Source organism: Mus caroli, unplaced genomic scaffold (genome assembly GCF_978045245.1).
Source record: "Mus caroli unplaced genomic scaffold, Mus_caroli_1 scaffold_2, whole genome shotgun sequence".
Lineage (NCBI taxonomy): Eukaryota > Metazoa > Chordata > Mammalia > Rodentia > Muridae > Mus > Mus caroli.
This window is the reverse complement of record NW_028227257.1, coordinates 51,801,200-51,812,868: the sequence shown is the minus strand read 5'-3', so window position 1 is coordinate 51,812,868 and position 11,669 is coordinate 51,801,200.

The following is an 11,669-nucleotide window of genomic DNA, read 5'->3' as shown; positions in this document are numbered from 1 at the left end:
ATACTGTCTGGCATCTTCTGGTCATGTTTCTCAGGTGGACGTCTGTCTCAAATGTTAAAATAGATTTATTTGCATGTCCGTTTTGCTCTTTTTTGATGTTGCTGTGGACCCAAGAAAACCTGCCTCTTGCTTCGTACGATACCCCTTGAGGATGCAGAGTGGTGCCCAGCATCTTCTGCTGGGTGCTGAATGGGAGACTGAAGGACAGAAAGCAGGGTTGGAGCCACCTGTGACTCATAACTCACAAAACTCGCATGCAGCTCACACAGCATCCTGCAGAAGATCAAACACAGTATCAGAGTTATTGAGAGGCTATCTGAGACTGAGGAAGGTCCGGGAAGTCTTCCTGGAGGAAGAGACTTGGGACTAGACAGCTGAGAGCCTGTCCCGTTTCTGCTGATCTCTGACTTCAGCAGAGCTTATGAAACTCAACTCTGGTCATGAAGGCCTGGCACTGATTTTGAGTTAATCTTGTTTCCCTCACGTGTCTGGCCTGTGGACGGAACTGGGCTCTTCCAGGACCCCTATAGGCCCTTTCTTTGAATAGCTGCTTTTGATCACCTTTGCTGACCATCCTACTCTAACCTCATCACCCCCTGCTCTGCCACCCCCAATTCCACCCAGCCTCTTGGACAGGTCCATCTTCTTCCAAGGGGTCTTACCTTGCTCTCCCTGGCACTGTCTCTCCCACTGGTGTCTCTGGGCTTTGTTTTCCTCCTGTTCCCACCGTTGTCCACAATCATCTGAGGGTGAATCAGGTTGACTGTGGTAAGAATCCCTCCCACCCCCCACCCCCCACTGCCCCAAGGCTCACAGTGACTGGCGCATGTGAACTGGGAGGGGAACAGAGCTCTATACTATTCACCCACCATGGTTTTTCCCATGGTCTCTATTTGAGGACACAGGCTGGTGGAGCCTCCACCATCTGGAGCATTGCCAGGCACCATGGGAGTGAGAAACGAGGACAGCTGTGAGTCAGCTCTTACCAGCACCCACCATCTGAAAAACACGACCAACGTGTCTCTTTCCCTCCTGTTCTATGGGTCTGTGAGGTTTTTGCAGGGTGAGGAGAGGCAGGAGCAGCAAGCAAGAGTATTATCCAGTGTTCTCAAAGAGAGCTCACTGGCTTGCCCCTCCCATGCCTAGCTTGTAATTTGTGCAAAGATGCAGTATGAACGGGAACCCCACTTCCGGGCCAGGATGCCCCTTTCCATTTCAGTGGATTCTAACACACACAGTAGGAGTGGGTGATTTTGAGGACTTTGGCTCAAGAGAGCTCTGGCAAAGTCTTGGATGAAGTTTCCACTAGCTGACCTCATTTTGCCCCGTGCTTTTTAGCCACAAGCTCTATGTTTTTCCCTTCGGGTGTACAAACCTCTCCCAGCCTCACCTCGTCCTTCCACCCAGTGAGAGGTTTCTAAGGAACTGGTGAGGCCACAGCTGTTCTGTGTTGAGTCCTCCCCAAAGGCCAGCACTGGGGTCAATGTTTAATCACCTTTTCATGACTCCTCATCACAAACCAGCTGGTAAGGAGACTATTGTCCCCAAGCCACTTTTATAGAAACGAGGAAACTGAAGTTCAAAGAGGTTTTTTTAAACCTCCCAGCTTGTGGGCTGGACCTTCGGGCATTTCCCTAGTCTGTGTGACTGGCACGCCTGCCTCGTGACTGGCTGGCTCCTGGGCTGAAAGGGGGCTGAAAGGGTGAGTCGGTGAAGGTCGGCCCTGCAGCCAGCCACCAGCTCGCCTGGGAACCAAGTGTTCTTCTGTGCAGGGGTTGAAGTGCATAGATAATGGTGGAATTTACCTCTCAAGATGGCAGGGCCAAGTGTGACTTTGTTTGATAAGCTTGGATTTTATGTCTTTAGAAGCAAACAAACAAACCATCAAGTGGCAGTGTGGCTGGCTGACTGCCCAGAAGCCTGACCCAGAGGGAGAGGCATGGACTCCACCCTCGGGAGAGCCAGGGTTCTGGGGTGACGAGCTTCATGGAGTTTCCCCGCCAATACCCAGGTTCCCCTGGCTGGGTTTCTTCCAGCTTCTCCTGGTCTCCTTTGTGGGGTTCTGGAGCTGTGGAAGAGCTCACTCACAGCACATCCATTTTCAGGCTCACTCACTGACAGAAAGGACAGTGGCCACAGTGAACTACACTGATACCACACGACAGGCACCCAACTAAGAACTTTATTATTTGCATTGTGGTTTCTTTTTAAATTTTTCATTAATCATAGGGAACTGAGGCAGAGGCTCCTGAGTTCTGGGCTGGGCTGGGGTATTTAGTGATACTCTGTCTCAAAGGTAGGAATTATTATTCCTTTTTGTAGGAAGATAGAAACCATTTATTTTTAACTTACTAGTAACATTTTTTTCTATTCATTTTATCTTAATTTTAAAAATTGATACATAAGATGTAAAAAATGTAGGTATATAGGTAGTAATATGACTTTTTTCCACTTTTGAGGATATTTTTTTCTTTGCTTCAGGTTTTTTGTTTTGTTGTTGTTGTTTTAGGGGTTTTGTTTTGCCTTATTATTGCCAGCCTCCCTGAGAGACAGGGCTGTCTAGGCTGGCCTTGAACTCCCAGACATCCGCCTGCCTCTGCCTCCCCAGTACTGGGATTAAAAGAGTATGCCACCACTCCCTGGATAAATAGAATCTTTTTGTTGTTGGTTTTATTTTGAGATGGGGTTTCTCTATGTAGCCCTGACTGTCTTACAAATCACTGTGTAGATTCAGAACTCAGAGATTCACCTGCCTCTGCTTTAGGAGTGCTGGGATTAAAGGTGTGGGCTAGGAATACTGCCCTTTCTCTTTGTTTGTGGTGTGGTTTGGTTTGTTGAGGCAGAATCTCAAAATGTAGACCTGACTGGCCTGGGGCTCACAAAGAACCAAGCACCTGCCTCTGCCTTTGGAGTGCAGTGTTACATGGCCACACCCAGAGGCCAGGTGATATTTTAATACAATGTACCCGTGCTTTCACTGTGAAGAACTAAAAGATGATCGAGGACACAGAGTCATGTGACTTGATCTTAAAATTAATTTATTTTTAATTGGCAATTCTGAATTATATATGTATATATTGATTTCTCACAACACAGTGATTTAAAAAGTGCATGCATGGTAGAATGGTGTGGTGGTTTGTGTATGCTTGGCCCAGGGAGTAGCGCTTTTAGGAGGTGTGGCTTGTTGGAGTAGGTGTGGCCATGTTGAATAGGTGTGTCACTGTGGGTGTGGGCTTTAAGACCCTCATCCTATGTTCTGGAGAGATGGCTCAGTGGTTAAGAGCACTGACTGCTCTTCCAAAGGTCCTGAGTTCAAATCCCAGCAATCACATGGTGGCTTACAACCATCTGTAATGACATCTGATGCCCTCTTCTGGTGTGTCTGAAGACAGCAACAGTATACTTACATATAATAAGTAAATAAATCTTTAAAAAAAAAAAAAAAAAAGACCGTCATCCTAGCTGCCTGAGGAGTATTTGCCCTTGGAACAAGATGTAGAACTCTCAGCTCCTCCAGCTCCATGCCTGCCTAGATACTGCTATCCTCCTGCCTTGATGATAATGGACTGAACCTCTGAACCTGTGAGCCAGCCCCAATTAAATGTTGCCCTTTTAAGAGTTGCCTTGGTCATGGTGTCTGTTCACAGCAGTTAAACCCTAACTAAGACAAATGGCTAAATCAAACTTGTTATTATATGTATTACCTCATTTAGTTGTTTTTGTTTTTTTGTTTTGTTCTGTTTTACCTAAAGTCACCATCTGTGCAATAAATTTCTTGTGTGTCAGAGACCATACCGTGAGAAAGGGAGCTTCTCACAATCTCCCACCCTGACAGGCCAAATGGCCTCGTGATAGGAGCCGGTTGTCACTCCCTCCTCCCTGTTCTCTTCCTGGCACCTGAGGCTGTAAAAGCTGAATTATAGTCCCCTCTTCCCTATCTCTTCCTGACTCCCATGACTTCCAAGGACATGAGTTACACCTGAGTCCGGCTTGACACCCCAAGGCTGTCAAGGAGGATCTATGTTCTGGAGATAAGATGCAAAGGGCCCGCCGCCTGGAGCCTGACTTCGGCCCTCATGTCAGCAGATGCCCACTCTTTGTTCTTTGTTAAATTCCCCCTCGACCCCTCCCCTATTCCCCGAGATGTATGCTTTAAAACCAGGCGTCCCAGCCTAATATACCGAGACCTTAATAGGTACAATATACTTGGTCATCCACTTCTCTTTTCTCTTCCAATCCCATTTCCTTACAGGTTTGCTGTCCCCTTGCACCCACAAATAACTGAATCCCGCGGGATGGGATACTTGTGTTATCCCTGTTGTATAAAACCTTAATCATTATCCCTTTAACTACTATTTCCCCCTCCACTATATTTTTTTGAGTTATTCCATTTTACATATGATGAATATGAAGCTTGCATTAAAATGCCCTCAAGCTCCTACCTATGGAGTGATGAGCTAAGCTAGCAACCCACAAGCCTTCCAAAGGCCACAGTCCCTCCGCTTTACTGTGATGCAAGATTGACGGATGGCAGTGATAAAGCTGGGAATGATGATGGCGATGCTCGTGGAGATGAGGCCAAGATTGACCTTCCCACTGTGAGTTGCAGATGATTTGAGTGTGTCATCTAAAGACTATTATACTAGAAGGCGGAGCTTTGGAGTGGCAGTGGTGATGGGCCTTCATGAGGCAGAATTTAGTGGGAGTCAGATAGATTACTGGGGATAATGTCCTTGGATGGGATTAATATAATTCACAGGACTCTGAGAAGTACACACACACACACACACACACACACACACACACACACACACACATTGCTACAAACAAAACAAGCCCCTAAATCAACCAGTCAATCAAACTCTCTCTCTCTCTCTCTCTCTCTCTCTCTCTCTCTCTCTGTGTGTGTGTGTGTGTGTCTCTGTGTGTGTGTCTCTCTCTCTATCTCTCTCTGTGTCTCTCTGTCTCTGTCTCTCTGTCTCTGTCTCTGTCTCTCTCTCACACACACACACACATACACACACACACACACACACACACACACAATTCTACCACAATGCCATCTGTTTTGTTGAGATGCAGCCACACAACCTTGCCAGAGACAAAATGGATGGAACCACCCTGAGTTTAGACCTTCAAGTTTAGCCTCCAAACCTGTGAACTAAATAAACTTCTTTGCTTTACAGGGTATTTAGCTTCCAGTATCTGGCTTCTGCTGCTATGGCAACAGAGGATGAGCTGAGAGGTCAGGGAGATAGTTCAATGGTTAAAATGTTTGCCCCACAAGCACCATGCATGAGGACTGGAGTTTGGATCCGGAATCCATGTGTCTTTCTCTTTGTTTCTATTGCTGTGATAAAACACTAACTATAAACAACTCAGAGTTCATGTCACCCAACAGGTTACAGTCATCAGGGCAGAAACAGAGGCAGGAACCGGGGGCAGGAACACAAGCAGAACCAAGGAAGAGCCCTGCTTCCTGGCTTGCTCCTCTGTCTTTGTAGGCATAATGGTTTTTGTGCGCTGTCTAAAGGTTATCTTTAGGTTATTCAAATGCTGATTTTTCTGCCCCCATTTCTTGTCTCAACCCTCGGTATTGTCTAGACTCCTGTCTCCAGTTTGTGTAAACGGTTCTTACCATTTATTCTCTGCCTTGTCAATAAATGCTGAACACCCAATGGCTGGGCAGAAGAGAGAATAGGGAGGGGCTTTGGAGTCACAAGGACAGGGTCATGGCTAGGAAGTAGCCAGATAAACATAGGATGTTAAGATAGATCATTTAAACACCCAGATATTGAGGTGCAGCTTAAAATAAATATTGGTTTCTCTGTGTGGTTAACTGGGGACTAACAAAGGTAAAGAAATACAGCTACCAGATTAATTTACTATTTATATCTTTATTAAAATATAATTTATTTTATACTCCTCATGCTAGCTCAGCTTGGTTTTTTTTGTTGTTGTTGTTTTGTTTTGTTTTTGTTTTTGTTTTTGTTTTTTTGTAACCTGGGACCGCTGACCAGATGTGGGCTTTCCCACATCAACCATCTGTCAACAAAATGTACCACAGGCTTGCCCACAAGCCATTCTGAAGAAAGCAATCCCTCAACTGAGCTTCCTTCTTCCTAGGAATGCCTGTCTGTGTCAAGTTATCTGTGTCAAAAACCAACCAGCACACTATATAGATGCTAGAGGCACAAAGCAGCCCACTCACAACTCCAGCTATGAAGGTGGAGATGGGATTCCTGGAGCAAGCTGGCTAGCTAGACTAGTCACAGCAACCAGCTCTGAGTTGAAAAAAGTAGAGAGTAATCAAGAAAGACATCTGACATCAACTTTGGATGTCCATACACATCACTACGCAAATGTGAGTCTACACACATAAACACACACATATCCATGCATGCATGCCCCACACGAGAAAGAAAAGAAAATGAACTGCTATGCCCCAAATGGTTATTAATGAGTGACCCGATTCTTAGCCTCTTTTAGAAGTCAAAGCCTCCCTGCTCTCGGGGTCATAATGGAAGAGGCTTTGCCTGCACCAGGATGCTCAGTGAGTAGGAGCTGTTGTTCACTAATCCAGTCCCATATCCTCTCTCCCTGTGCAGCCACAGCCTAGAAGGCCACACACACACACACACACACACACACACACACACACACACACACAGGCTTGTTGCAGAAGATCCAGGTTCCCACTGCAGCCATCTCTTCTGGGCACAGCTTCTCCTAGGTGAGGCATCTTCCTACCCTCTGCCATGACCTTTTCTCTCCAGCCTGGCCCAGCCTGGCTCATCCCACTGGCCCAGCTTGACACACATCTTGGCATATCTTCTGCATCCTTCTGCAGGTTATCCTGAGTAATGGCTGTGCCTGGTGGGCTCATTCCTCCTTTCATGGATTTATCCATTTGTCTTTTTTCAGCCATGTATGTGAGGCACCTCCCATGAGCCAGGTGTGTATGATGTAGAGGAATGAGCCTGGGCTAGGGCAGGCATGAGTTCTGTTCTCTCTCCATCAGTTGTGTGGCTGGACAGATAACCATTTGTCAGCCTCCGGTTTGCTCTTCTGTAACATCAAGACCATCATGGATGGCATTGTGTGGAATGTGGGACCTAACAGTTCACCACAGGCCTTCTGTAACCCTAACTCCTTGCTTAAGCCTCACTACTCCCACCACTGCTCCAACTGAAGCTCCTCACCAGTGTTCCACCAGAGCAAGTGACACATGCAGTCTGGGACTATGTTGAGGACTCTGAGTGGTTTAGGGTCAGAGCAGAGTTGAGGTGGAAGCCCCACAATAGCTTCCAGGTTCCTTAGATCATCGTGCATTCCTCTGAATACAGGCTTTCCTGGGTGTCCTGTCTGGATGGAGAGAAGGGAGCTGGTTGGCGCTCTTCCTTCAGGCCTGTGGGCTGCTTTGCTGAGCTATGTAGAGAAGAAGGCATAGCTCTCTCAGGGTCACACTGGAGCCATAATTGCGGGCAGATTCCTGAGATAGTCCTAGTAAGAATTCCTTCCAAACAGAGAGGGAGAAAAGGGCCAGAGAAAGGAAGCAGGGGAAATAACAGGAAGTGAAGGCAGGTGCTAGTGAGAAAGGGAGGAAGAGGATTCGAAACAGAACCCTGAGCCTTCTTATACGTGCCTTACTGCTCAGTGCTGGGAGATGCTGCTAACTAGGCCTTGTCAGCTAGAGAGGGCAGAGGGCTTAAAGTCAGCAACCAGGGAGGGAACAGAGCCACATCGAGAATTGTCAGGGAGCCAGAATAATCTCTTGCCATTCCTAGAGAAATTCTAGAGACATTCTACCTATAGTAGAGTGCTTGGCTGGCATGCACGGGACCTTGTGCTCAAGTCCTAACCCTGTATAAGCTGGGCACTTTCCTGTAATCCCTGCGCTGGAGAGGTAAAGACAGAGAGGATCAAAGCCATTCTTGCCCACATAGCATACCTATAGTAGAGTGCTTGGCTGGCATGCACGGGACCCTGTGCTCAAGTCCTAACCCTGTATAAGCTGGGCACTTTCCTGTAATCCCTGCGCTGGAGAGGTAAAGACAGAGAGGATCAAAGCCATTCTTGCCCACATAGCAAGTTCAAGGCCAACCTGGATGACATGAGCCCCTGAGACCTAGTCTCAAAATAAAAGCGAACATCAAAAACACAGCCAAACCCAGGGCCTCAAATGGTACTGCAAATCCTCACAAGTGTGTGTGTGTGTGTGTGTGTGTGTGTGTATGCGTGCGCGTGTTTGTATATTCCTTCTTCCTCATTTGTTGAAAGCTTTGACCACCTAAAGTAAAGACTACATGAACACAATTACATTCATACACACACACACACACACACCTTTTTTATGCCCTGTGTATTCCATTTTTATTTAAAAAAAATAACTTGAACAAAGCTAAAATATGTATTTTCTCACTAGTCAACCTCTCCCTCTTCCTCAGCAAAACCAACAAAGATCCCTGCATCTACTTTTCTTTCTAATCCCATATATGTAGATTGGAAATGGTTACATTCTGTAATTGTCACAGAGCAGTGGGGAAATGGAGTGAGCAGGTCGTCTCATTCTAGCCTCTAGGTTCTGGTCTTCTGCTAGACTAAAGTAATCAAACCCTGCCATTGTTTGCTTAGCTGTTATAGCTAGAAGGGGGCTGATGTCCTTCGGCGATCTCCAGTACAGTTACAGTTGAACGGTGGCTGGGCTATAGTCCCCAAACAATTGTCACTAACAGGATGGTGGCCAGTGCTGCCTAGTAGGATCTAGGATGGGGATACTGGCTGGCATATTTCCTGGCCTTGTATGGGAAGGTCAAGTGTGAATGTGGCGGTCAGATTAGAAGGATGCTGTACTTCCTTCACGACCTGGTCTCAGGTGTCATTGAATGTCATTTGTGTCATAGTTGTACCTGGATTCAAGGGCAAGCAGATCATTAGGTAAGTGAGAAAAGCATTTGGGATGGGAAACTTCTCTGTACCCACCCTGTGTAATAACATAGTGTTCAAATATTTGTCTCAATAAGGATAAATTATGGAATTTTTGTTCTTTCTAAGAAATTGTCACAGGGCTGGTGAGATGGCTCAGTGGGTAAGAGCACCCGACTGCTCTTCCAAAGGTCCAGAGTTCAAATCCCAGCAACCACATGGTGGCTCACAACCATCCGTAACGAGATCTGGCACCCTCTTCTGGAGTGTCTGAAGACAGCTACAGTGTACTTACATATAATAAATAAATAAATCTTTAAAAAAAAAGAAATTGTCACAAACTATTGTGACATCGATGTCATGATGTCCCCATGGCCTTCAGACTGTGTGTTTCTCATCTCTGTTTACTCTTCACTTTCATCCTGGCAAACAGGGGTACTGGTTTTGACCCCTGAGGTCCACTGAGTGGGTAAAGAGAGCCAGGGTTAGTTGAGTCCTCTCATGAAGAGTGATGACTATGGCTACTTCTCTGTGAGACAAACCAGGCATTTTGTACAAGAGCAAAGCTGGGCCTTGGCAAGGCTGCCTAGCTTGCTGTTATCGATGCCCTGTCAGCAGGGTCATGTATTGGGCAAGACTAAACAGCAATGTATCTCTGGCACGGGTAACTGGGATCCATTTAGCTTGCATGGTCCAAGGAAAGGGCTTCATTTGAGGGGGCCAGATAGGAGAGCTGTGTGCTTTGAGAGGGAGATGCCTGATTGGGGAAATTTTAGAGCAGCTGCTGTTGGGTTCCTTCCCAGAACTGACTCTCCTGGTCTCTGCAGTTCAGTTTCTGAATGCCTCTTCTTCTCAGGACAGCACTGGTGTCCAGAAGTAAGGTTGGGCCAGGCTATACTCTAATTTGGTTTTCATCTGAGAGAAGGTGGGTGTCCTAAGGTTCTGTCACAGTAATTTACCCAGGGAATTAAAATGCAGACCCCAAGGCTGGAGAGATGGCTCAGCGATTAAGAGCACTGCCTGCTTGCTCTTCCAGAGGTCCTGAGTTCAATTTCCAGCAACCACATGGTGGCTCCCAACCATCCACAGTGAGGTCTGATGACCTCTTCTGGGGTATCTGAAGACAGCTACAGTGTACTTACATATAAAAATAAATCTTAAAAAAAAAAAAAAGATCCGAGTTGATACTCAGACACCATGTTAAAAAGTCAGTTGTAGTGGCACCCACTTGTCACTCCCATGTGGAGATGGTAGAGTCTTTGGGCACACTGGCTAAACTCCACTACTTGACAATCCCCACGTCCCAGTGAAAGGCTTTGCTTCAAAAGAAGAAATGAGAGGTGACAGCTGTGGGTGACCTCCTAGCATCAAAATGTACACACACGAAGACATATGTATAAGAATACATGTACATGCTGGGCGGTGGTGATGCATGCCTTTAATCCCAACACTTGAGAGGCAGAGGCAGGCGGATTTCTGAGTTTGAGGCCGGCCTGGTCTACAGAGTGAGTTCCAGGACAGCCAGGACTACACAGAGAAACCTTGTCTCAAAACACCAAAAACCAAAAAAAAAAAAAAAAAGAATGCATGCACTCATGCAGATGCATACAGATGGGGGCTACATTTTTACTTTTTGTTTTAAAACTTAAGACAGACTTCCAATATAGCCTAGATATTACACACAATAGACTAGTCCTGGGGAAGGCATAAGAGGCAAAGCTGAGGCCAGGCTCGCTGCCCACCACAGTCTCTTAGGTGTGGCCTTAACCTGCAGCCACTTCAGAGGCTGAATCAGGAAGTGAGAAGGCTCTTCCAGCAATGGGTTGGCCACATGTGCAGTGCCAAGGGACAAATGCCTTTCAGGCAGAAATCACAGAATGTGACAAGACTCATCAGTCAATTTTAGTCAACTTTGAAACTTCCGTTCAGCTCCAGCAGGGCTGGAATTTAACATCTGTGTGGCTAGTGACTATCACACATTTCCTAATGTGTAACGTGCTGTTTCTTTGCTTTGGAATCTAAGTAACCAATGAAAGAGCCATTTTCTCTGAGCTTTCACTCCTGTGGAAAGGTGAGTGCTGGAACCCCCGGGGGCAGCAGTGGGCTTGCAGGAGACACAGCCAGGTGATCTAAAATCTCAGCTTCATTGTCAGAAATTCAAGATGAATCGCTGTGTGTCCATTTGTGATTCTACTGTGAACACCCGTCTGTGTCCATAACGTGTTGTCCATGTTACAACAGTCTGTTCATGACTGCATAGAGCTCCCTGGAATGGAAAACGGCTGCCAATCCAGCCCGGCCTCTTCCTAGAGTTACCATCAATGGCAGCTTGTCGAAAAGCAGGTTGACTTAAACCAAGAACTTAAATCTCCTTTTTTGTTTGTTTGTTTGTTTCATAGAACAAAACCAACAGATTGTTGCTGATAATTTCTGATTAATAAGCTTGTTCTTCAGAGGGTCTAATTTTCATGCTCTGCAAATTTCTCACGGAAACAACAAGCATGCACAAGACTTGCTTGGGTCTCAGCAGAGGGTGGCTTTGAATGTCTGCCACTGGGGTGCTAAGAGCTTGATACTTAAGGGAGATCATGTTGTCACCACAGAGCTCAGCTCATCCTAATTCTTTCTGGGTTGCCCAGGGTCCTGGACCCATGTCCTTTCTCCATGAGGAAACAGTCTCTCAGTCAGTAAAAATTCCCTGTTCCCCACCCCTAGGCAAGGACCTGATGTTTCACCACCTCTAC